The sequence below is a fragment of the Bos grunniens genome, chromosome 14 (assembly GCF_055505025.1).
Source record: "Bos grunniens cultivar Pamir isolate PY7600 chromosome 14, Bosgru_T2T1.0, whole genome shotgun sequence".
NCBI lineage: Eukaryota > Metazoa > Chordata > Mammalia > Artiodactyla > Bovidae > Bos > Bos grunniens.
In genome coordinates this window covers 58,281,233-58,308,938 of record NC_141178.1, presented here as the reverse complement: position 1 = coordinate 58,308,938, position 27,706 = coordinate 58,281,233, and positions in this window count along the sequence as shown.

Sequence of the window (27,706 nt, the reverse complement as noted above, 5' to 3'; positions counted from 1 at the left end):
CCTGGCATATGATATTCCAGGTTCGTCTTGTACTGTCTCCACCCCAGCTTTGGGTTCAACCATTTCTCCAAGGTGTCCTGTTTTCCTGGACTCATTAAGAAAATGTTGTATTGGAGTACAGCCAATTAACAATTTTGTGGTAGTTTCAAGTGAACAATGAAGGGACTCAGTCATACATTTACATGTATCCATTCTCCCCCAAACTTCCCTCCCATCCAGGCTGGCACATAACATTGAGCAGAGCAGTGCTGTACAATAGATCTTTGTTAATTATCCATTTTAAATATAGCAGTATGTCCATGACCTTTCCAAACTCCCTAACCATTTTTATATGTTATATACAATATAATTTTATATTATAAAATTATAAAATTATATGGATATAATTTTATTATAAGGAATATAATTTTATTGTAAGGAATTGGCTTGCATGATAATGCAGGCCGAGAAGTCCCACCACCTGCCATCTGCAAGCTGGAGAGAAGGCAGTTGCATGGTTGGACCACTCAAGGTAGCTGTCCTCTTCTTGCTCTCTGCCCTTCCCCTGCCCAACCAGTCTCTGCTTCACCCATGCCCCATGCACAGGACTCACCTTCCAACATACTTGCCCCTGGGGTGCGCCACTCTGCTGGTTTCCCTGGTAACTATTAGGCCAGCCTGACATCAGTTCCCCCTATGACGGGCAGGCTCCCCTCCCTCTTGGGATCGAGGACAGCCACCATGTCCTGCCAGTCTCTCTAGGACCCGCTTCAGACGTGTAGGCTTCCCAGTCTATTAAACCATTGATGTCTCTGTTGCTGACTCCAGGCTGTTTCTTCAGTCTTCAGGCTGGGCGAATGCAGGTTTCTAGGGCCTGTGCGGTGCAGGTCAACAGCAGTGGTGTGGTTTCAGCCAGTTCTAAGGCCGGAGAACAAAGAGGGCCGTGGTGTAAGTCCCAGCCTGAGGGCAAGAGAAGATCAGTGTTCCAGCTTACTGGCATGGAAGAGAGAGAATTCTCCCTTCTGGTCCCCTCTTTGCTCTACGCAGATGCTCAATGGATTGGATGATAGCTACCCACATGAGGAGGGGGAGAGGGAGATGTTGGCTCATGACAGGAGGGGTGCATACTCTAACCTGTGTGAGAGGCCTTGAGAATGATAATAGTAGTTAATAATCATTGCTAATTCATTGTTTATTGTTTAATCCACTGTTTGAGGGTAGTTTTTTGTGCAGCAGCACATTCTATCACCAGGTAGCCCAGTGGGAAAGAATCTGCCTGCCAGTGCAGATATGGGTTTGATCCTTGGGTCAGGAAGATCCCCTGAGAGATCTCTCCTCCCCTGAGAAGAGAGATGGCAACCTACTCCAGTATTCTTGCCTGGAAAAATCCCATGGATGGAGGAGCCTGGTGGGCCACAGTTCATCTGATCACAGAGTCAGACACGACTGAGCAACTGAGCAAGGATGATACACACAGACTAAGAACAATGAATTAGAGCAAGCTTGACATACAGAGAAGGAAAGGAGTCTTTGTCAAATGATACTGAAGGATACTTCTCTGCCTTAGATTTTGTTTCATCCACACAGCTCCTTGCCAGAAACACAGTAACAATGTAATATAACTTTAAACTAATGTGTCCAGGTTGTTGTTTAGTACTGAAATCTTTTGCTTTTTGATTCTTTGTTCTATAGGTTACAGCTGTGGCTTCCCAGGTAGCGCTAGTGGTAAAGGATCCGTCTGGCGATGCAGGAGACGCAAGAGACCCAGACTGGATCCCTGGGTCAGGAAGATGCCCTGGAGAAGGGAACGGCTACCCACTCCAGTACTCTTGCCTGGAGCATCCCATGGACAGAGGAGCCTAGCAGGCAACAGTCCATGAGGCCACAGAGAGTCAGACATGACTGAGCAACTAATACTTTCACTTCCGCTTTCCATTGTTTCCGTCTACACTGCAAGCTTTAATTGAGCACCAAATCCCCGAGATACCACCTCAAGGCTGGGAGTCCCTTGCCTTGAAAACATCTCTCCTTTTCTTTCTATCTTCATATACAATGTCTTTTTCTGAAAGTCACTTACTATCCAAGTCAAGATGCAGTGCAGATACCTAAATTCTTTATTCTCCTTAACACCTACAAATCTGAGGGCCGTTGGCTCTCCTGTGCTTCGTGCAAATCTGGAGTGAGTCAGCATTATGAATTGAGCGAGTCCAGGGCCTGGTCCCACATGTCCCACCTGAGCTGGAACACCCAGAGGAGGAAGCGGGGAAGACAGCCTCCTGTTTCACTGTGATGCCACCTCGCAGCCAACCATCCCCTCCTGAGATGCAGATTTCTTTGTGCTCTGATGACTAGCAAATATTGTGTTCCATGAGGCTGATGCATTTCTCAAACTCTGAATACCTCCCACTCTTCCAGGAATGACCATCCAGACTCTTCATTACGGACCTTATTTATATGTGCTCTGACAATATTGTTGATTCCTTTTTTAAATGAGTTTAAGTAGACAACTCGAGATGAAGTATTTGCCTTAGCAATGCATATGCCTGTGAGCCTCCTACGCACCTTATAGTGCATGCAGTTTTCCATGTGTGGGTATCTGAAATTAAAGCTTTCTGTCTGTTATTTTATTGAAATCTTCATTAACTTAAAATTTCTGTGGCCTCTTCACTCAAGAAATATTCATCAAAATACCAGAATGACAGAACATAATTCTATTGACACCTGTGTTTGCCTGATGAGATGTTCCTGGGACGACTGTCCAACTGGTTCTCTGCCTTCAGCTGGACCTACACAACTCTCCCTCCAGCCTCCTGCCCTGTGTTCTTGACCATGTGACATGCAAAGTCCCTTCCTGACACTATCACACACACTCTCTCTTAGCTTGGAATGTGCTTTACTGACACCTCCCTTAGCAATGTTGTTTAAAGTCATTTTAAAAATATTCACTTTTTGGCTGCATTGGGTCTTTGGTTGCAGCTTGTGGAATCTTTCACTGCGGCACGCGGACTCTAGTTGTGGTCTCATGAGCTAAGTAGTTGTGGAGTGTGGGCTTAGTTGCTCTGCAGCATGCGGGAACTTAGTTTCCTAACAAGGGATCAAACCCCTGTCCCCTGTGTTGGAAAGCAGATTCTTAACCACTAGACCACCAGGGAAGTCCTGCTCAAAATCATTTTGATTATTATCTTACACCCCTCAGAAAACAAAATGAATGTGCATTCCAGACACTGAACTTTCAAATCCAGAGGTGGACATATGCCTACTTTAAGTACATCCTATAAGACCAAAGAGAGACCTTGGAGTTAGTGAAGGCTTTGTGATTTGGATCTCTTCTTCAGGATGGATAAGTATCATGGGAAATTTACAGTTTCATCAGAGATATGACTACAATGATATGAACACACGAAAGCTTATCTAAACTCTGCCCAAATTAAAAAAAAAAAAGAAACTTTAAAAATTTGTAAATAAGCTTTATTTCTACTCATTTGGTTGCACAGTATTCAAGCAATATTAGATAAGTACTTCTCTGACTTAAATGGTTAAAGACGCAATCGTTTGAATGAGTGCAAATCAAAAAACAATTAAAACTGCTCTGCTAAATGATCTAATTCATAACTTAATAAAGTGTGGCTGCTGTTTTGATTTTTAAAATTACATGAGTAATTAAGAACAGTGCGTACTTGTCACACACACAGACATACACACAAACCACAGGGGTGATGCATTCCTCAAGCATAAATAATTCTCTCTTAAGACTGGTAACCAACCACATATTCTTGTAGTAACTAAACCCTCTGCTTGGTGGCAGAGGGTGTCATTGGAGAAAGCAAACCACTGAACAGATCCTCAGTCTGGTGAGAACTTGTCCGAGAGTGGACTGATTTTACCAAATCAGTAAAGAGGACTGGACACTGAACAAAAACGTATGTCTTACAAAGTCAGAAGCCTTCATTGCAGACAAATGGAAGGCTCAGATGATTTCAGGTGAAAGTGAGATTGGGAAGGAGTGCGATGCTGGAAAAGTAGGGTGATATGATAAGGATTTATGAGGCAGAATATGTGAATAGATGAATAGCTACCACCAAGAACTTGAAGGGAGATGTCTCAGAGACACTGGGCGAGGTGGCATAAGTTCATAAGCGCTCCTTGGTGTGGTACATCAGGAACTCAGGCCTCCGGGTTTGGCTTTAGTGGCATCTCAGTCAGAGATCAGTATCTAGTAATTCAGCTCCTGTTCCTTTCACAGCCTTTCTTTTCAGAACTCAACTGGTTCACATTCTAATTATGAAACTATTGAGACTATCGATAGGGGTGTCATTTTTATGAACTATGGAAATTAATAATAATTCCTGCCTTCAGCCTGTTACATCCCATCTGGAATTGCCTCCTGAAAACCGCTCAAGACTGGCGACCAGAATCTCATAAATTTACCCCGGAGGAGGCAGGCTTCATTATTCCTAATTTAAAATGGTAAGATTTTACACATTTGCAATTCTTATTCCACTAATCTTCACAGAAATTGGCAACAAACTCAACTGCAGCATCCAAGAATCTAAATGCATGTGACTTCTGTAGTTGTTGTGAATAAGAGTGTGGTGGAGCCTTGCTGACACTGTCCTGGGATGCACACTGAGGTCACATAAGCCAGTAATCAGCAAGAACAGTACTGACAAAGATGCGCTTGACTCTCATAACTTCAGAACTGTTATGTCTTGATGAGCAACTTCTGAGAAATCAGGTTTATGAACTAATACTAATTCAGAAAAAAAAAGTAAAAAGAAAAAAAAAAACGAAACTTATTCAGGAGTCTTCGTTTATCAGCTGTGTACCCAGACTATGATTTGGAGCTTCAAAATCATTAATTGGAAAAAAAGAAAGAAAGAATGGATGAAGGAGAGAAAAAGAAGTCTGTTGTTTTCTAATCATCATCATTATCATCATTGAGGAAATAATTGCTAGTATTTGAGATTTAGATACAAATACATTTAGATAGGGGCTTCCCAGGTGGCGCTATTGGTAAAGAACCTGCCTGCCAATGCAGAAGATGTTAGAGAACTGGGTTCGATCCCTGGGTCGGGAAGATTGTTCTGGAAGAGGATATGGCAACCCCATGTATTCTTGCCTGGAGAATTCCATGGACAAGGGAGCCTGGCAGGTATAGTCCACAGGGTCGCAAAGAGTTAGACAGGACTGAATTGACTGAGCACACACACACTCACATTAAGATACAGAGGGGAAAATTAAGGCATAGAACACCGCCACTGAATGGTCTGGGACTCCATGTTTAGGAGGAGTGTGGACCTCTAGGGACGCTAGGAAGCCATCCAGACAGAAGTGAACAAGGGCCCAGTAGTACATCACCGACTGTTGCAAAGAAGAGCGCTCTCCCTCTGGCATCAGAAAAGAAGTCCTTGGAAGCTTACTTACCCTGTGTTCTGATGCTGCCCCCTAAAAAGAATGATGTCTTTTGAGTCAAGGAGAAGGAAATGCAAATTCTATTGCTAAGAAATGAGATGATACACTTAACATGTTGACTCTTCATCACCTCATTGGGAAGAGCAATGCCATCCTAACAGGACTGCAGTGAAGACTGAATCAGATAAGGATTAAGAAGCATCTTCCAATTCCCTGGCTCACAGCCAATACTCAGTGCATGTGTTTCCTCTGCAAAAGTAATCTACTTAAGGGCAAATGCTTCTCATTAGCTATACCATTACTTTAGAGATAAAGGGTATCTCGATAAGTAATACTGATGATTATATAAATCCAGATCTTAAAAACTCTGAAGGTGAGGTCTAAAAAATTACTCAAATAAGAATATTAGATCATCTCTGAAAACAGTCTTCACTGTGCTATTGTTGTTGGTGTTCAGTTGCCAGTCATGTCCGACTCTTTTCGATCCCTTGGACTGCAGCAGGCCAGGCCTCCCTGTACCTCACCATCTCCCAGAGTTTGCCCAAGTTCATGATCACTGCATCAGTGATGCCATCCAGCCGTCTCATCCTCTGATGCCCTCTTCTCCCTCTGCCCTTGATCTTTCCCAGCATCAGGGACTTTTTCAATGAGTCATCTGTTCACATCAGATGACCAACACACTATGCTATACTTCCTGCTTAATTAAGATATTGCTGTTGTTGGGTTTTAAGATTGCTTTACTTCCAGGAATAAGATATTTGGCATAAACTTTGTTTTCATAATGTGAGAGATCCTGCCTGGCACACAGACACAGACTCTGAATTTTTAAAAGTCATCCTAGCAAATGCTTCAACCATTGAAACAAACTTGAAATTCTCCAGACTATTAATATCTTAATTCTGTGTGTATGTGTTAGTTGCTAAGTCATGTCCAACTCTTTGCAACCCCATGGACTGCAGCATGCCAGGCTCCCCTGTCCCTCACTATCTCCTGGAGTTTGCTCAAACTCATGTCCATTGAGTTGGTGATGCCATCCAACTTCTCATCCTCTGTTGTCCCCTTCTCCCCCTGCCTTCAATCTTTCCCAGCACCAACATCAACAGAAATGCCACTGGAACCAGTGCTACTGTTGTTTTTAATACAGGTCCTAGAAAATGACCTGACACAGAAATGCAAGCATCTCACAAAATAGAATGGATGACCACAGATACAGATACTATGTCATGATAGCTACTGTTTTTAATAGCAACAGGGTTTAACTGTTGTGTACATCTGAGGCTGTGCCTCTGTGTCCACACGAGATTATTGGAATAAATCCAGAGACCAACATATTTACCTGAGGGCACAGGGTTTGTAATGCATGCCATCTCAACCCCAGAGATTCCTTGGTATATTGATCTTGCCTCCTTTCCTCTACTCACTATTGATGCAAACCAAAACTAGAGAATTAAAGATGGAAGGAGCCATGGTGTCCTCCCCATCCCTTCTCTAATTGTTGGAGGTTGAATACGTGTTTTGGCTGAGGTCACGCAAGGTTTTCCAGCACTCAGTCTCCCAGGACTTCTATGCCCATGAGTGAGTTACCTGCTGGGCAGTGAGATCTTCCCAGTCTCCAGGGTGGGTTCCTCTTCCTTCATGGGCCTTCTCCAAGAATAAAAATGTTCCCTTCTCTGAAGTGCTTATCCTTACCAGCACAACCCTATTTCTTAACTCAAAGTGAGTGGCTCTAACTCAGAAAACTGCTTTCAAATTTTAAATATCTTCCATGTAGCTCCAAACTTCCTATTGGGAGATAATTCTCCAAGAGTCTCTTGTGCTTCTTCTTGTCTTACAATCAGAAACACTGACTGTATTGGTTTCATACCATCTTTTAAATTATTTGTATAGTGAAGAACCTTAGAATATTGAGATTGTGTCTTCCTCTAGGCAAAGGGCTGGGTTCTTTACCATAAGAAAAATACTGTCTCCCTCCCAGGACAAAGTTCCAGCAGGTTTATTGCCCATTATCAAAGATTTAGGTTTCCCAAGCTTGGAGTTTTTCCCCCATAATGTGCCCCGTGGCATGTGCAGGGTCGCCTGACCTTCTTCATAGCTGAGAAACTGATGGGAATGCTGATGCGTCATCTATTGCTCTTACTATGAGTAATACTACATAGTTTTTGTCTCTGAGTCAGAATCCTGTGTCATTTACCAGCATCCATGAAACTTGTTGGCTGACAAGTCAGATAAAATTTCAGACCTTTCATAGTTATTGACTTGACTTTGTCATGACTTAAAGTTATCTAAGTTACAAATGCCTTCATTAGGACATTTGGTTGCATATTTTTTGTAGAAATAAGAATGACTTATTTGATGTCAAATTCTAGCCTTGGATTTATTGATTTGGGATTGGATGTAGTATAAATAATTCTGTTTGATAATTACCCTTCCAAGGGCTTCCTTGGTGTAAATTCTGTAAAGAACCCACCTGCAATGTAGGAGACCTGGGTTTGATCCCTGGATTGGGAAGATCCGCTGGAGAAGAAATGGCAACCCATCCAGTATTCTTGCCTGGAGAATTGCACGGACATAGGAGTCTGGTGGGCTGCAGTCCATGGGGTTGCAAAGACTTGGAAACACCTGAAGGACTAAGCACACAGCACGGGTCCTTACAAGGGGGAGGATGAGGGATAGTTAGGGAGTGTGGGATCAACACACATAGATAGGATTTTTAAAATGGATAACCAACAAGGACCCACTATACAGCACATGGAACTCTGCTCAGTGTTGTGTGGCAGCCTGGATGGGAGTTTGGGGGAGAACAGACGCATGTTTATGTATGACTGAGTCCCTTTGCAGTTCACCTGAAGCTATCACAACATTATTAATTGGCTATACTCCAATACAAAATAAAAAGTTAAAAATAAAGTCTACCCCCACTGAAATTTTCTTTGAAACTTTCTCCCTCGTCATTTCTAATAGGCTGTTCCCCAAATACTTGTCACCTCCATTACACAAACATATTCACCTCACTACTAGTTTATATGGAAAAAGCTTGACTTATAGCCTATTTCAGAGACTGAATCATTTTTAGCTTATTGCCTTGTCAAAGTCCCATTGAGGTTGTGAGTATTAAATCCACTTGTTCCCATCTCTGGGGACTTATGTAGTGGAAGCCACCTGGGTAATATTTTCTTCCCAATTAAATTCATTTACTTTATCCAGCATGAAAAATTTTTATTATAAGTAGTCAGAGACTTATATGCTATCAATACACTCAAGGGACTTACAAAAAGTGTCAAGAAAAAAATGCCTCCTTTGAAAAACATTAGTTGGGGAAGCTTTATGACCCTTTTATATTTTGCCAGCCAGAAGTTCTGGCAGTTTTCCCATTAACTTATGGAGCCCAAGGCAAGTAGAGCCTGGAGATGCCTAGATCTAATCACTGCAGGGTTCAGTTTGTGCCCAATTAACATGAACAGTGTTAAAGGCTGGCCCTCGGCTGTACCAAAGTTGCAGTGTCACTGAACTGACCAGCACTGCACCAGTCCCCAGAGGGGACGTAGTCAGCCATGTGTGAATGGAGCTCTGTTTCTGGGTAGGATTATGCGTTGTTCCTGTGTTTTCATTGTGAACACGGAACTGGATAATGGCAGCAGTCTTTGTGCAAAGGGTAGGTTATAAAATTGGACTTTAATTTCCATTTTCCAGGTAACTGAGGCAAAAGTAGATCTAACTTATCCAGTTGTGATGGAGTAGACAGAGCAAAATTATCTCAGGAAAACAAATCACTATCTTGTTTTGAAAAGATTTCCAGAGAAAGAAATCCATCCATCTCCCTGGGAGTTGGCACTGCCTTATATAAGCAATCAAACTATCTTCTGTCTATTCGTTAATTTTCTAGTAACAAACACATCGTAGTGACATGTTTGTGACATTAAAACTGGTTCACCAAAAAGCATTTCAGCACATCCCCCAAATAAATGAAGGGGCTTCCCAGTGGTGAATTGGTAAAGAATCCTCCTGCAATGCAGGAGATCCAGGTTCAATCCCTGGGTCAGGAAGATCCCTGGAGAAGGAAATGGCAACAAATGCCAGTATTGTTGCCTGGGAAACTCCATGGACAGAGGAGACCAGCAAGCTACAGTCTATGGGGTCACAGAGTTTAACACAGGTACAAATGAAATGAAATGTTAAATATTAAATCCAATTACCATTGACAGAAGTAGTTTTGCCTGAGGCAAATGCAGACCAGCTATCCATTTACACTTCCTTGACTTAACCATTCTTTACATGATCCTGTACAAGACTAGTACACTAAGGAGGTTTTTATTTTTATTTTTTGTGAGTCACTGGTGCATCGGAGAAGGCAATGGCACCCCACTCCAGTACTCTTGCCTGGAAAATCCCATGGACGGAGGAGCCTGGTGGGCTGCAGTCCATGGGGTCGCTAGGAGTTGGACACGACTGAGCAACTTCACTTTCACTTTTCACTTTCATGCATTGGAGAAGGAAATGGCAACCCACTCCAGTGTTCTTGCCTGGAGAATCCCAGGGATGGAGAAGCCTGGTGGGCTGCCGTCTATGGGGTCACACAGAGTCGGACACGACTGAAGTGACTTAGCAATAGCAATAAGTGCATAGTTATTCTTCCCTGCCTAGCTCAATCTTGCAAAAGTCTGAAAAAAATTCATTAATAAATCTATTAATCAATAAATATCTACCCAATGCACATGGTGTGCTGGATTCTGGGGACAAATGATGAACCGTATTGAAATGATTGCTGCACTCAGGCAGTAGTCAGTCTTACAGAGTAACAGTTGTCAGTGACCGAGCCCCTGTTAGGTGCCTCATTGGGTACCATGTTTACATCCCAGGCATTGAGGAAAGCTATCTGCCATCACCCCCATTTTATAGGTGGAAAAACTGAGGCCCTGAATTTACACGACCTTTCTAAGATTTCCCAGCTATTAAATATCAAAGCCTGGCTTTGAATTCTATTCTGTCTGTCTCACTGGGTGCTTTTCAATATTTTGATCCAGATGAAATAGTACATAAACTAAATATTAGTAAGCTACTCATTACCCCTACATTTAAGTAGATTATTTACTCTAGAGTCCTTTGTCTGTGTTCTTTTTTACAGAAAAAGTCACTGAACTTTTATAAAGTCGACTTCAGTCTCCAACAGTTCTTTCCTTAAATTATTGTTCTCCCTCCAACAAAGGACACAAACAAAAGGAAGGGAAAACAAAAACCAAAATTATCATTATGAGAAAATATATTTTCTAGTTTAACATCTTTCCTGTGCATCAACTCGAAAGATAGCCTCATGATTCACTTGTAGCTAAAACACTATTAATTTTATTGTGTTGTGTTTGTGACATTGGAATTTCCATGAAATTTTACATCATACACTTCTAGACAAAGAAGTAGCCATAATAAACACAGAGCAAGAATTTTTATGAGACAAACACTTTTGAAAGCAATTAGTATTCATCTGACTGAGGTTTAATTTAGAATATATTTCTTTCATCAAACATCATTTTCTTCAATATTTAGCCAAATTTATTTTCTCATGTAATTCATGAACATATTTTCTCCCCATCACAATTTTTCTTCTTCAAAACAATTTTTTCCCAAATGAAAGATTATTTTGTGGATGATGCCATTTTGGTTGTTATTTACTGGAGAATCCATGGCTTCCTTAGTAGTGATGAGTAGTGACATTTCACAGACATTTAATATATGACATCTTCTACTAATGATTATTAATTAATGATGATGATTGAGATGCTTGCTTTTAGATGTCAAGTCCTCTAGTCCATGGAATGCCCAGATATTTGGTTAAGTATTATTCCAGGTGTTTGAGTGAGGGCATTTGGGATAAAATTAATATTTAAATCAATTAAATATTGTAAAATTAAGTGAAGCAGATTGCTCTCCCTAATGCTGGTAGGCCTCATCCAATCAGTTGAATGCCTGAATAAAACAAAAAAGTTGACCCTTCTCCAGATAAGAGAGAATGTCTCCTGTCTGACTGCTTTTTGAGACAACAGTGTTTTCCCACCTTTGAACTTGACTGAAGCATTAGTTCCTCATGCGTCTCAAGCCTGTTGTCTTTCAAAACTGGATTACATCATCTGTCATCCTGATTGTCAAAACTCTGGACTCAAGCTGGAACTGCACCACCTTAACATAAAGCTGGAGACTCAGGAACCCTGGTGATGTAGTTCCAGTCTCAGTACAAAGGCCTGAAAAATAGGAGAACTGAGACTGAGGAAGAGTCAATGTTTCAGTCCAAGTCCAAAGGCAAGAATATGAATATCTTTATTCAGTTCAGTTCAGTCGTTCAGTCATATCCAACTCTTTGTGACCCCATGGATTGCAGCATGCCAGGCCTCCCTGTCCATCACCAACTCCCGGAGTTTACTCTAACTCATGTCCATTGAGTCGGTGATGCCATCCAACCATCTCATCCTCTGTTTTTCCCTTCTTCTCCTGCCTTCAATCCTTCCAATCATCGGGGTCTTTTCAAATGAGTCAGCTCTTCACATTAGGTGGCCAAAGTACAGGAGTTTAAGCTTCAGCATCAGTCCTTCCAATGAATATTCAGGACTGATTTCCTTCAGGATGAACTGGTTGGATCTCCTTGCAGTCCAAGGGAATCTCAAGAGTTGTCCCCAACACCACAGTTCAAAAGCATCAATTCTTCGGCATTCAGCTTTCTTTATAGCCCAAATTTCACATCAATACATAACTACTGAAAAAAACATAGCCTTGACTAGATGGACCTTTGTTGGCAAACTAATGTCTCTGCTTTTTAATATGCTGTCTATGTTGGTCATAATTTTTCTTCCAAGGAGTAAGCTTTTTTTTTTTAATTTCATGGCTGCAGTCGCCATCTCCAGTAATTTTGGAGCCCAGAAAAATTTTCCACTGTTTCCCCATTTATTTCTCATGAAGTGATGGGATTGGATGCCATGATCTTAGTTTTCTGAATGTTGAGCTTTAAGCCAACTTTTTCACTCTCCTCTTTCACTTTCAAGAGGCTCCTTAGTTTCTCTGCTTTCTTCCATAAAGGATGGTGTCATCTGCATATCTGAGGTTATTGATGTTTCTCCCGGCAATCTTGATTCCAGCTTGTGCTTCTTGCAGCCCAGAGTTTCTCATCATGTATTCTGCATAGAAGTTAAATAAGCAGGGTGACAATATACAGCCTTGACGTACTCCTTTCCCTATTTGGAACCAGTCTGTTGTTCCATGTCTGCTTCTAACTTGTTGCTTCTTGACCTGCATACAGATTTCTCAGGAGGCAGGTCAGGTGATCTGGTATTCCCACCTCTTTCAGAATTTTCCAGTTTATTGTGATCCACACAGTCAAAGGGTTTGGCATAATCAATAAAACAGAAATTGATGTTTTTCTGGTATTCTCTTGCTTTTTCAATGATCCAACAGATGTTGGGATTTGATCTCTGGTTCCTCTGCCTTTTCTAAATCCAGCTTGAGCATCTGAAGTTCATGGTTCATGTACTGTGGAAGCCTGGCTTAGAGAATTTTGAGCATGACTTTGCTAGCATGTGAGATGAGTGCAATTGTGCAGTAGTTTTGGCTTCCCTGGTGGCTCAGACGGTAAAGCATCTGCCTGCAATGCGGGAGACCCGGGTTCGATTCCTGGGTCTGGAAGATCCCCTGGAGAAGGAAATGGCAATCCACTCCAGCACTCTTGCCTGGAAAATCCCATGAATGGAGGAGCCTGATAGGCTACAGTCCATGGGGTCGCAAAGAGTCAGACATGACTGAGTGACTTCACTTTGAACATTGTTTGGCATTGCCCTTCTTTGGGAGTGTGATGAAAACTGACATTTTCGAGTCCTGTGGTCACTGCTGAGTTTTCCAAATTTGCTGGCATATTGAGTGCAGCACTTTCACAGCATCATCTTCTAGGATTTGCAATAGCTTAACTGGAATTCCATCACCTCCACCAGCTTTGTTCATAGTGATGCTTCCTAAAGCCCACTTGACTTTACATTCCAGGATGTCTGGCTCTAGGTGAGTGATCACACCATTATGCTTATCTGGGTCATGAAGATCTTTCTTGTATAGTTCTGTGTATTCTTGCCAACTCTTCCTAATATCTTCTGAATCTGTTAGGTTCAAACAATTTCTGTCCTATATTGAGCCCATCTTTGATTGAAATGTTGACTTGGGATCTCTACTTTTCTTGAAGAGATCTCTAGTCTTTACCATTTTATTGTTTTCCTCTATTTTTTTGCACTGATCACTGAGGAAGGCTTTCTTATCTCTTCTTGCTATTCTTTGGAACTCTGCATTCCAATGGGTATATCTTTCCTGTTCTTCTTTGCTTTTCACTTCTCTTCTTTTCACAGCTATTTGTGAGGCCTCCTCAGATAGCCATTTTTCTTTTTTGCATTTCTTTTTCTTGGGAAAGATCTTGATCCCTGTCTCCTGTACAATGTCACGAACCTCTGGCCATAGTTTTTCAGACACTATCAGATCTAATCCCTTAAATCTATTTCTCACTTTCACTGTATAATCATAAGGGATTTGATTTAGGTCATACCTAAATGGTCTAGTGGTTTTCCCTACTTACTTCAATTTAAGTCTGAATTTGGCAATAAGGAGTTCATGATCTGAGCCACAGTCAGCTCCCAGTCTTGTTTTTGCTGACTGTATAGAGCTTCTTCATCTTTGGCTGCAAAGAATATAATCAATCTGATTTTCGTTTTGACCATCTGGTGATGTCCATGTGTAGAGTCTTCTCTTGGTGTTGTTGGAAGAGGGTGTTTGCTATGACCAGTACGTTCTATTGGCAAAACACTATTAGTCTTTGCCCTGCTTCATTCTGTAGTCTAAGGCCAAAATGCCTGTTACTCTAGGTATCTCTTGACTTCCTACTTTTGTATTCCAGCCCCCTATAATGAAAAAGACATCTTTTTTGGGGTGTTAATTCTAGGAGGTCTTGTAGGTCTTCATAGAACCATTCAATTTCAGCTACTTCAGCATTATTGGTCAGGGCATAGACTTGGATTACTGTGATATTAAATGGTTTGCCTTGGAAACGAACAGAGATCATTCTGTCATTTTTGAGATTGCATCCAAGTACTGCATTTCAGACTCTTTTGTTGACCATGATGGCCACTCCATTTCTTCTAAGGTATTCCTGCCCACAGTAGTAGATATAATGGTCATCTGAGTTAAATTCACCCATTCCAGTCCATTTTAGTTCGCTGATTCCTAGAAGGTCGACATTCACTCTTGCCGTCTCCTGTTTGACCACTTCCAATTTCCCTTGATTCATGAACCTAACATTCCAGGTTCCTATGCAGTATTGCTCTTTACAGCATTGGACCTTGCTTCCATCACCAGTCACATCCACAACTGGGTGTTGTTTTTGCTTTGGCTCCGTCTTTTCATTCTTTCTGGAGTTATATCTCCACTGGTCTCCAGTAGCATATTGGGCACCTGCTGACCTGGGGAGTTCATCTTTCAGTGTCCTATGTTTTTGTTTTTTCATACTGTTCATGGGGTTCTCAAGGCAAGAATATTGAAGTGGTTTGCTATTCCCTTCTCTATCTTTATGACTATATCCTATTGATTCTGCCTTTCTAATACAATGATGAGATAAGCAAGATAAGAATGTATTTGTACTGGGGTGATAACAGTAGTTGATTTGGGCTCATTAGACAAGTAAATTTTTAACCAAAATTTTCAGTTTTTTAACTTCTTGCCTCCTGGGAAAAAGTGATTAAGATGCTTACATTTGAGTTCTTGTAACCATCTTTCATCAATTCAACCGTATCTGTTACTAATCTACTCTTTAAAAGACATTTTTGCCAGATCTTTATATATGAGAATCTTTGCCTGCAGGTAGTATGCATTCAACAAAAATAAATAATACATTACACAGGAAAGCAACATCAAATAAGTAGTAGCTGAATTAAACAGTGTATATAGCAGTTGAATTAAAATGTGAATAAAGAAAAAGAAACAAGTGATCATATATAAAGAAACAAGAAATTTTTATTAGTGTAGACATCATTTGAGAACTGGGTAGGGCCAAGTGAAGAGCTATGAACATGTATGAATGTATACAAGATAAGATCGATTTCTCAGTAACCCTAGTTCTTTTAAGATGAAACTGTAAAACTCATATTGAAGTCTTCACAAGTTTATGGCTTCTGAAATGATGTATTATAAATTCAAAGGCAAGACAGTTTGCTTTTACCCTGGAAAATAAGGAGAGTTGACCTATTTGTCATGCATTCCTTCGTCACAGGAGTTGCACTCTTTTTAAGCTGTCAAAGTCTTTTTTTTTTTTTTTAATCGTCTATAGCTAAGGATTCAAGGAGATGCAAGAGGTGTATACATCTTCATTTCAAGCTTGCACAGCCATTTTCCTGGTCAATACAACCGAAAACGCACAGTTTGCAGACCCTGATGGACTATATCCACCAGGCTTCTCTGTCCACAGGACTTTTCCCGCCAAGAATACTGGAGTGGGTTGCAATTTCCTCCTCCAGGGGATCTTCCTGACACAGGGATGAAATTCACATCTCCTACAACTCCTGCATTGCAGGCAGATTCTTTACCACTGAGCCATCTGGGAAGCCAAAAGTATACAATGTTTCATTTAATAAACTTATCTTGCCAGAATTTCCAGGAACTTGCCCAGTGACAAAATAAATCTTTTATCATTGCCCCCTTGGCACTTCTTACAATACATCACCAACTTCATGTGTGTAAGAGGCAGTTTGCAGCAAACTCTCTGGATCATTCAATATCTAAGAAGCTTCTTTTCTTAAATTTTTTTAAAAAAACTTTAAAAATTATTTAATTTTAAAATTAAAATATTGTTTTAATTTAAATTTTTTTTAAAAAAATGGGTTCCTTCTGTTTTTAAAAGTACTAACAAGCAAATGGTTTTTGAAAATTCTCTGAAAATTCTCTGCAATTTATAAAATTGCTCATAACCTTTGGAATGTATGTGCTATCACCATAGATGATTAAACCAATGTGATGTAGAATGCCCCTTAAAGGTAATCCTTAAACTCTCCCTTAATTTAATCCTAGTGTTTATTCAATAATGACGTTTGTAAACTTCTAGATTTCAAGAAAATTTTTTTAAAGGTCTGGAGTGTTCAGAAAATGTATTCTGTATCACATTGGTTTAATCATCTATGGTAATAGCACATACATTCCAAAGGTTATGAGCAATTTTATAAATTGCAGAGAATTTTCAGAAAATTTTCAAAAACCATTTGCTTGTTAGTGCTTTTAAAAACGGAAGGAATCCATTTTTTTAAAAAAGTTTAAATTAAAAAAATATTTTAATTTAAAATTAAATAATTTTTTAAGTTTTTTAAAAAAATTAAGAAATGAAGCTTCTAGATATTGAGTCTTTACCTTCAAAATTGAAGTGGCAGAAGAAACTGTTCCTAGGATGCAGCGTGATACATACTAAAATAAAGATATGCACAAAGACATGTGTTCTGGAAGGCTAAAGAAAGAGCAGGGAGAATGATCGAATAGCCCAGTGGGAAAAAAACAGGGAAGGCTTCTAGAAAGGGTTCAGTTCAGTTCAGTCGCTCAGTCGTGTCCAGCTCTTCGCAACCCCATGGACTGCAGCACGCCAGGCTTCCCTATCACCAACTCCTGGAGCTTGCTCAAACTCATATTCATTGAGTTGTTGATGCCATCCAACCATCTCATCCTCTCATCTCATCTCTCCCCTCTAATCCTCTGTCACTCCCCTCTCCTGCCTTTAATCTTGCCCAGCATCCGGGTCTTTTCCAATGAGTCACTTCTCTGCATCAGATGGCCAAAGTATTGGAGCTTCAGCTTGAGCATCAGTTCTTCCAATGAATATTCAGGACCGATCTCCTTTAGGATGGACTGGTTGGATCTCCTTACGGTCCAAGGGACTCTCAAGAGTCTTCTCCAACACCACAGTTCAAAAGCATCAGTTCTTCAGCACTTAGCTTTCTTTATGGTCCAACTCTCACATCCATACGTGACTACTGGAAAAACCATAGCTTTGACTAGACAGACCTTTTTCACTTTGCCAACAAAGGTCTAGAAAGTGTTAGTGCTTAAGAAAAGATGCAGGAGATAAATGAGAAATGATGGAAGTACCAGCATTTTAGACAGGAGCAAGAGAAGTTAAATATATGAGCAAGTTGGCCCATCCAGCATAACCAGTTCCCCTTCATAACACCCTGATGTGTCATCGTGGTCTTCTTTTTCCAGCTCTGCACAAGTTCCCAGGTAGCACCATTTACATACTGCACAAGAAGCATGCAGGAAAGGCCACTCGATGTTGTCCAAAAATCTTGAACAATGTGTATACATCAAGTAAGTCAAGTGTTCTCCATCATTTAGGCACATGGGAAGTTACCCAATGAAGAGTCCAGACAATTGGAAAGCACTGGCGATAACTGCATGGCATCAATTCCCCAGTGTTAAGAGGACTGGTCCTCCTCTTTCACAGACAGCCTTCTTCCGATAATATCTGAAATAACATTGTCTCAGCTTTGTCATTGCTTATAAAGTTTATTCATTTTGAAATTAAAATACTTGTCACATGGATTATAAATTCACATTTTAGTATAAGTTATTTTAAGATTCTTCTCTCTTAACAGCATTTGTGGAATTTTATGGTTTTTAATATTTATTTTTTTGGCTACATCAGGTTTTATTTGTGGGTGCAGGCTTGTCTTTAGTTGCAGCACATGCGGAGTTGCCCAGTGGCAAGTGGGATCTTTGTTCCCCAGCCAGGGATCCAACCCATATCCCTGGCAGTGGAAGGTGGATTCTTAACCACTGGACCACCAGGGAAGACCTAGAAAATGTTTTTAAAGACATACAATTTAATAGCCATAAGTGATTTTAAAACAATTTCATCTTAGATTTTTGTCTTAACAGAAAATTTGAAAATACTCCTTAGAGAGTAAAATCTTTCTCTCCTGGCCCAATTTCTCATCTTTCTTTCTTCTCACTACTTTTAGTGTGTGGATCATCTTAACTTCTTCCAAAAAAAAAAACTATTCTGAAACTCTTTTCAGATGTAATAGACAGTAAAGTATAATTTCCTCCAGGATTGAAGTCCTCATCTCCTTGACAATTTGGTCTGTGTTTAAAACAAAATAAAAGAAAAGGTTATAATTTAAACCTTTAAAGATTTATGAGAAGCGTACTGTCTGTTTGGAAAAACTGAAAGCTGGAAAATCAGATGAATTGAGGAAGGTGTTTTTATACCTCATATTTGTGCTTTCCAAACCCCCAAGGTTTGCCAGCTTGCGTGGAACTTCTCCTAACAAGCTTTGTGGTGAGAATTTTGACACTTTCACTCTGGTTCTTATTGGAAATACCACAGTATAAGCCTTCTGTGCAATATTTCAGCAATTGTCCTGCCAATTCAGGAATTATAGAATGAAAAAGTTAGCCAAACACTTCCAGAATGTTAAAAGGCTTTAGTATGAAAGTAATAGTCAAGCTGTAACTGCTCTCCAAAATCCCTAAATTGAAGATAAATATATCAGGAAAGAATGCTTTTAGCTGAAAGTAACAGAAAAATGGACTAACACAGACTTAAACAGGAGACATTTGCTGTTTACTTAACTTCCAAATTAGGTAATATTAGTAAATCATCCAGAACTGGGAGGGCTACTCTACAACGTTGATGCTATCAGTCTCTCCTCTCTGTCACTTTAAGCATCTGAAGCTTTCATGGAGACTGACTATAAATTTGTTGTCTAATTCAGAGCACTTTTGAGTGTGGAAGGGGGTCAATTATCAGTAATTACAATGAGGTGAAGAAGTGAAAGTCATTCAGTCATGTCCGACTCTTTGCCACCCCTTTGGAATTCTCCAGGCCAGAATACTGGAGTGGGTACCCTTTCCCTTCTCCAGGGGATCTTCCCAACCCAGGGATCAAACACAGTCTCTCGCACTGCAGGCAGATTCTTTACCAGATGAGCCACAAGGGAAGCTCATTACAAGGGAACTAATTACAATACTGATATTCTAATAATCAGTCATTACATTGTGCAGCACGATTCACTTGGGACTGCCTTAGGCAAATCAGAACACATGATTACACATACCCCTCCCCCCTTCGGGCCAGTTCCCTCATTGTCTCAAAGTGGCTGCCACTGTTTCAAACACTGGTCCTCTCACCATATTTAAATGCAAGAAGCAAGGGGTAGAAGACATAATAGCAAGCTTGCTTTCCAGGCTGGCTCCTTTTTTCAGAAAGAAGCTGCTTTCTTAGAGGAGCTCAGTAGATATATATACTTAACATCTCTTGTATCACCATCAGATACAAAGCTCCTGGCCCAGAGGGCGCCTCCCCTGGAGGGTCCACAAGAGGTCAAGGTGGGGATTAGCTTTCAGATGCACTGCTGTTTCTATGTGGTCTTAACAAAAGGCCTCACACTCCCAAACTCCATCCTGGCTGGGGGAGCGGGGGTCAGGAGTCGGGGAGGGCAGCCTTCTTTATAGTCAAGAGCCAGGTGAAGGTGCTATTTCACTGCACTAAGAAACACCTACAACGACGGCCTATCTCAAGTAGTTCCGCAATGCAAGCCCTTGCAGAGGCAGCAGGTGACCACAGAGCTTTCTCCTTAAAAAAGCTAAAAAATTAATATGAAAAAGAATAGCAATATCAACAGAAGTTTTAAGCACTGGTCCTAAAGTGCTTAAAAGCCAGAGCCTTAAAAGTCGAAGGAGCGTCCGGGGCTGTGCACGCACCTTCCTCTGCATCTCTGCGCTCCTGGTGCCAGGCTCGTGGCCTGGATGCTGCAGAACCACACAGTGTCTGCAAGCCTCTTCCAGACGCCGGCCTGCCGGCGAGTCCCTCAGTTCCGGAGACAGTCTCCCAGCAGTGCTGACCATGGCAGAAAAATGTAAGAAGAGCATCTCTGCCACGTAACAGGAGAAAAAGATATCAACTGAGATGGGTCTCTCCAGCAACACGGGTGTCCTGGAGCCAGCGTGCACCTGCATCTCCAGAGCTCCAAAGCCACTGTGCAGACTTAAGAGTGGGAAGCGCTGCTTGACTTCACCTTCTGTAAGTCGTGCCCTGCATCCCAGAGGACAGACAGCTGTTTTCCTAAATCTACAGCAAAGGGGCTTGAATCGTCCTGCTGCAAAATCCAGAAAGAAAATACTGCACAGCTAGGGTTGACAAAACACCTAGGCTTAGCCCAATAAGAAAACTAATAATTAATTTAAATGATCAATTAATTAATTAAATGGAAGCCAACATAGATGTCTGTTATTGTCTAGTCTGGTTATAGCATTGTACGTTAAAATGATCACATTCAAGGTGAGACAACCTTACTATTTTCAACTTGTGATACTTAGCTCATTATCTGATAAAAAATAATCTCAATAATAAGCTGTTATGAGGTCTGTGCTTGGTGATTCTTCAGGAAACAAAATGTTTACTAGACATATATTCTGTGACTCACAAACCTCTCTCTGTGCTTTAGATTTTGTCTCATTTTATTATCATAACACTCACTATTCTTTAGGGTTTACTAGATTCCACACCCTGCATTAAAGTCTCTAGATGTATTATTAATTGATTTAATTATTATCGTAACCCAGTAAGACTGTTATATTAGTATCCCACTTTTTCAAAGTGAGCATATTGGGCACAGAGAAGTTAAGTAACTTGCCCAAGGTCACACAGTAAGTTCAGAGGCAGAACATTCATAGGAATCTGACTCCAGGGTGTGTTTGTTCCAACCACAGCTGCCTTCCCAATAAACCCCTAACACCATGCTCCCAATTCCTCCCACCCTCCCCTTCCTCACTGTGTCCACAAGTTATCTGTGTCTGCAGAGTAACATCTATATAAATACACTACCATGTGTAAAACAGTTAAGCTAGTGGGAAGCTGCCGTGTAGCACAGGGAGCTCAGCTCCAGTGTTTGCTGATGACCTAGAGGAGTCGGGTAGGAGGAGGTGAGAGAGAGGCCCAAGAGGGAAGGGATATATGTATACATATAGCTGATTCATTTACACATGGCACCACTGACTCAATGAACATGAGTTTGAGCAAACTCCAAGAAACAGTGAAAGACAGGGAATCCTGGTGTGCTGCAGTCCACGGGGTCACAAACAGCCAGACAGGACTGAGTGACTGAACAACAACAATACAACTGATTCACATTGTTGTACAGCAGCAAGTAACACAACCTTGTATAGCAACTATGCTGCTGCTGCTAAGTCGCGTCAGTCGTGTCCGACTCTGTGCGACCCCATAGACGGCAGCCCACCAGGCTCCCCCGTCCCTGGGATTCTCCAGGCAAGAACACTGGAGTGGGTTGCCATTTCCTTCTCCAATGCATGAAAGTGAAAAGTGAAAGGGAAGTCGCTCAGTCATGTATGACCCTCAGCGACCCCATGAACTGCAGCCTTCCAGGCTCCTCCATCCATGGGATTTTCCAGGCAAGAGTACTGGAGTGGGATGCCATTGCCTTCTCCGAAATAAAACAGTGAGAAACATCCCAAAAGAAGCAGCTAATATAGTATTGTAAAGCAGCTGTCTTCTGTGAACAGAACATAGACTAGATGGGTGAACAAACTACTAATTTTTAGCAAAGGATTTCAAATATAAATATAATATTAAATTATATATTTTAAAAAAAGTTTTTCATAAAGCCCTAATAAATTTTCACCACGAAAAAAAAAAGTTGTCACCACAGCCTCTGAGAAAGGTGACAGACCTTTACACCTTCCCACCAGAAGGATGTGCTGCTTCCTGTGCCCTCTTATTCTGTCCCCGCGTCCAAAGACGACAGTGTCTAGTAGACGTTACCTGAATAAATAAAATGTGAAAGTGAAAGTGGTAGTCACTCAGTCGTGTCCCACTCTTTGCAACCCCATGGACTGTAGCCTGCCAGGCTCCTCTGTGCGTGAAATTTTCCAGGCAAGAATACCAGAGTGGCTTGCCATGCCCTCCTGCAGGGGATCTTCCCTACCCAGGGGTCGAACTCAGATCTTCTACATTGCAGGCAGATTCTTTACCATCTGAGCCACCAGGGAAGCCCAAATAAAGTATAAGTATTATTATTTTAATAATAATAAGGAAAAGTAGAAGCTGAGTCAGGCAGAACCACTCAGGAGGCAGTTGACTCTGTCTGCTTCTAAAGTCCAGACACTTGCCCATGTGTTGTGGGCAACATGGAATCCATGACTGCACTGTGCATTTTTCCAGCCTGCACTGCTGGGAGTGAGATTTCAAGACATTCTCCTCAATTCATCTAAGAGCTTCTTTGGAGGGAAAGGGGTGGGTGCTGGGGGAGAACTGACTGGGGGAGTGGGAAGGGTCATTTTATTCTCCTTGGCATCTCCAGCTCCCCACTGTTTGTAACAAACAAAGTACACCCGGGAAAGTTGGTTGGCAGCCTTATAATAGAAACTCCATGGTTTTTTTTTTGTTGTTGTTGTTTTTTATAGAAGTTTACCAAGATGAGATCATTTTTATTCTACCACTATAACTTTTGTTTGAGAAAAACACTAGCAAGTATCTCCTTCCAGAAACCTTGCAAATCAATTTGTGGAGTCGCCGAGGCCCTGTGGCCATCTGTTACGCAGATGCAAGAGTTGTTTATTCATACTTTCCCATTCATCTGTCTTGTGTTTCCTCTTGTCCATGTCTCACTTAAGGTAAACAAAAACCTGTCAGAGTGTGACAAAAGCCAAGACCTGAATCTGCCTGTGCCCAGAAGGAGAGTATCTGTCAAGAGAGGGAGGGAGCACAGAGTATGCTGGGCTTAGTCACTCAGTCATGTCCGACTCTTTGTGACCCTATAGACTGTAGCCCACCAGGCTCCTCTGTCCATGGAATTCTCCGGGCGAAAATGCTGAAGCCAGTTTCCATGCCCTCCTCCAGGGATCTTCCAGACCCAGGGATCAAATCCAAGTCTCCCACATTGCAGGCAGATTCTTTACTGTCTGAGCCACCAGGGAAGCCCAGCACAGAGGGTGAAGGCAAGAAAACCCCCTTCTTACTCTTCCAAGACAGAAGGTCATTTAAAATTTCTGATTACATAGTCCTCCATGTCTGACCTTCAAAATGCCCTTTGGATGGCAAAAAAAAATTAGGAGTGTCATGCAAAGATTTCCAACACTATATTACTTTTTCTATTATTTAAAGAATTGCTAGTTCTTTTACCTAGGCAAAAAGGTTTGCTTCTCTAATTCAGAGAATGAGTTCATGGAAATGCATAGGATATCCAGGTCCCATCCCTAGGTTGGGAAGATCCCCTGGAGATGGAAATGGAAAACCACTCCAGTATTCTTGTCTGGAGAATTCCATGGACAGAGGAGCCTGGTGGGCTATAGTCCATGAGGTCACCAAGAGTCAGACATGACTGAGTAACTAACACTTTCACTTCACTTTTACCTAGGCAAAAAGTTTTGCTTCTCTAATTCAGAGAATGAGTTCATGGAAATGCATAGGTTTTCTAATAAAAGAAATTCTCTTATCAGCCCAGAAACCCTGGAGAAGATATTCTTAGTAATTTTCACCATCTTTTCCTAACGATAATTTGAATCCATTCCCTCCAGTTAAATATCATTAGTGACAGAATAACCAAAGCAAATTGAGTTAATCAAAGTGAAATTAATTATTCCACATACCTTAAAAATTTAGAACTTCTGTGATGGCCCAGAAGGTAGAGAATCTGCCTACAATGTAGGAGACCTACGTTGGTTTGATCCCTGGGTCAGGAAGATCCCCTAGACAAGGGGATGGCAACATGCCCAGTATTCTTGCCTGGGGAATTCCATGGACAGAGGAGCGTGGCAGGTCACAAAGAGTCAGATGTGACTGAGCAACTAACACTTTCACTTTTTCAAAAACTTTAGAGGAAGGACTGAATTCAGGAAAGGCTTGATCAGGACTTAAGCAAAATTACTATGTTATGGCTTCTTCTGCCTTTCACCCCTGCTGCCCTCTGCGTGCATCTCGTTCTCATGTGTCTCATACATTAGCCAGATGCACTCTGCAGAGGAAGAGGATGGCCCCTTTCCCATCCAGAAGACTCAGCAAATATCTGACTTTATATATATTCATTAACTCTGTTGGTGATACATTCATTCTCCAACCAACCACTGCGGCCAGAGGAAGCCAAGTCTCTGACTGACCAAGCCTGAATCACTCAAAATTTCTAGAGATCAAGCTGGGGATGGAGAGGTAAGTCTATCTGCTGGAACCACTAGTAGATCCCCAGGGGAAAAAAAAATATCTGGAGCTATATGGTACTGGAGAAGACACTAGAGAGTCCCTTGATAGCAAGGAGATCAAATCAGTCAATCCTAAAGGAAATCAATCCTGAATATTCATTGAAAAGACTGATACTGAGGCTGAAGGAAATAAATTTCTATTTTTTAAGCACCCCTAGTCTGTGGTTCTTTGTTAATAGCAGCTCTACTTAATTCATCCAAGACAATAGAGCAATGGTGCAGCTTTTGCAGAATGCAAACATATACAGTCCTATGGGATGGCAAGATATAGAGGGTCATCTGGAAGAATCAGAGAGCTGAGCTGACAGCTAGCAAGGAAATGGGGCTTTAAGAAAATGGATTTTGCCAACAACCTGAATATGGGCTTCCCAGGTGGCACAGTGGTAAAGAACCCATCGCCTGATGCAGGAGACATCAGAGATGTGGGTTTGATCCCTGGGTGGGGAAGATCCCTTGGAGGAGGACATGGCAACCCACTCCAGTATTCTTGCCTGGAGAATCCCATGGACAGAGGAGTTTGGCAGGCTGCAGCCTATGAGGTCACAGAGTCAGACACCCCTGAAGTGACTTAGCAAGCACATGACAACCTGAATAAGCCTGCAAGTGGGTTCCTCCCCAGAGCATTCAGAAAGGAACCCAGCCCTACCAGCACCTACTGTTAGCCTTCGGAAACTCTAAGCAGACGAGGCCCCTGGGATGCGCTCTGTCAGGCTTCTGGCATAACTGGGAGATAAGAGCTAGATATTTGAAAATATTATGTTTGGGCTAATTTGTTATGGCAGCAATGAAAAATGACTCTCCCTCCATCTCTCATCACCGCCTGCTTTTCCTCTGCACACCATGCACCCTGCCCTGTACGGCTCCCAGAAACAGATGTTCTCTCTAGTGTCTTGGGTTTGATTGCTTTGCCTGGAATGTTCTTTCCTTTGTTTCTGTTCTTTCCAAGGTGCAGCTTCTAATCTGCACCTCTTACCGCACATGCTCAGGGAGTCCTGACTGCGAACTCCATCAGGGTTTCATCTAGGCATCGTTTACTCCAGCACTGTGTGGTGTTCATGTAGGAGCGTGTAGTCCCCTCTTTACTTGCTCAGCTGTCCCTTGAGAATAAGGGGGGAGGCAGATTGGTGGAGTAGAAGGACATGCTCTCATTTCTCCTGCCAGGGCAGCTAAATTGCAACTAGCTGTTGAATGACTATCGACAGGAAGACAATGGGACTCACACACACACAAAAAAAGATACCACACATTCAAGACAAAGGAGAAGCTACAACGAAACAGTAGGAGGGGCACAATTATGATAAAATCAAACCCTTTACTGGACAGGTGGGTGACTCACAAACTGGAGAACAATTATACCAAAGCAGCTCTCACACTGTTGTGAAGTTTCTAGGCCCCACATCAGGCTCCCCAGCCTGGGGATCTGGCCAAGGGACTGGGAATCCCCAGGGAATCTGATTTTGAAAGCCAGTGGGATTTGATTACAGAGCTTCCATAGGACTCGGGGAAACAGAGAACGAGGGGTGAAATTAATTGAACAAGGAGGCCATCAGATGGAAGCGGTCAAATGCTAGGTCAGCTTATTTAGGTTAATTCAGAACCTAAGCCTGCACCTGCCTCAAGGTTACAAAATCAAAACCCGAGGTCACTCAGTCAAAAGCAGCCGACTTGGACTGTAGCTTTAGCTGATCAATAATTTCCTTACTTTGCTTCTGTCTTTTCTCTATAAAGTTTCCCAGCTCCTGTCCTTGGAACATTCTGGACCACTTTCTGTTCATCACTGTCTGATTGAAATCAATTTTTGCTCAAATAAACTTTTAAATGGAAAAGACCCTGATGTTGAGAAAGATTGAGGGCAAGAGGAGAAGGTGGCAACAGAGGATGAGATGGTTGGATGGCATCACCAACTCAATGAATATGAATCTGAGCAAACTCCAGGACACAGTGAAAGACAGGAAGCCTGGTGTGCTGCGGTCCATGGGGTCTCAAAGAGCTGGACATGGCTTAGCAGCTGAACAACAACAACTGTTTATCTTTTGACAAAGGACACTATCTTATTCATCTTTTCATCTCCAGTATTAGTCTCCTATACGGAAGGTGAGCAGTAAATGGGTAGAACTGACGGATCCAGACAGATAAAACTAGTCAAAAGCTTTCATTACAGGACTGAATCTAAAAAAAGATGAAGGCTGGAAACAGAGCTCTAGAGCCCCCTGAAGTGTGTAGACAGCACAGCTCACCCAGCACGGAGGTGGGGATAAGATCTCCAAAAATATATTGAAAAGTGTTCTCAAAAATATTTTCAGTCCCTGCAAATTCCTTTGCTCTAAGATTCCCTTCTGACTTAATAAGTCATTCATTTCTTCAGGAGAGGGAAAATACAGCCTAGAACAAACTACACTGCCTTGACTCTGAAATTCTTATTAGGCTTCTTTTCTTTTTTTTCCCCCAATGAGACAATAGAATTGAAATCTGGGCTCTGGAGAGAGGAAAGGGAATTTTCTATATTCCAAAGGCTTTTCATATTAAGAGCAATGTTTCAAGCCTGCTGCTGCTGCTAAGTCGCTTCAGTCGTGTCTGACTCTGCACAACCCCATAGACGGCAGCCCACCAGGCTCCACCATCCCTGGGATTCTCCAGGCAAGAACACTGGAGTGGGTTGCCATTTCCTTCTCCAATGCATGAAAGTGAAAAGTGAAAGTGAAGTCACTCAGTCATCTCCGACTCTTAGCGAGCCCATGGACTGCAGCCTACCAGGCTCCTCCATCCATGGGATTCTCCAGGCAAGAGTACTGGAGTGGGGTGCCATCGCCTTCTCCGTTCAAGCCTGAGCATACACTTTTAACATAAGCTACAGTGTAGCCACGGAGAAGGCGATGGCACCCCACTCCAGTACTCTTGCCTGGAGAATCCCAGGGACGGAGGGGAGCCTCGTGGGCTGCCGTCTCTGGGGTCACACAGAGTCAGACACGACTGAAGCGACTTAGCAGCAGCAGTGTAGCCAATAGAGACATTTTAGTAACCTATCTAATGTCTAAATCCAGTGATTTACAAGAAGGGA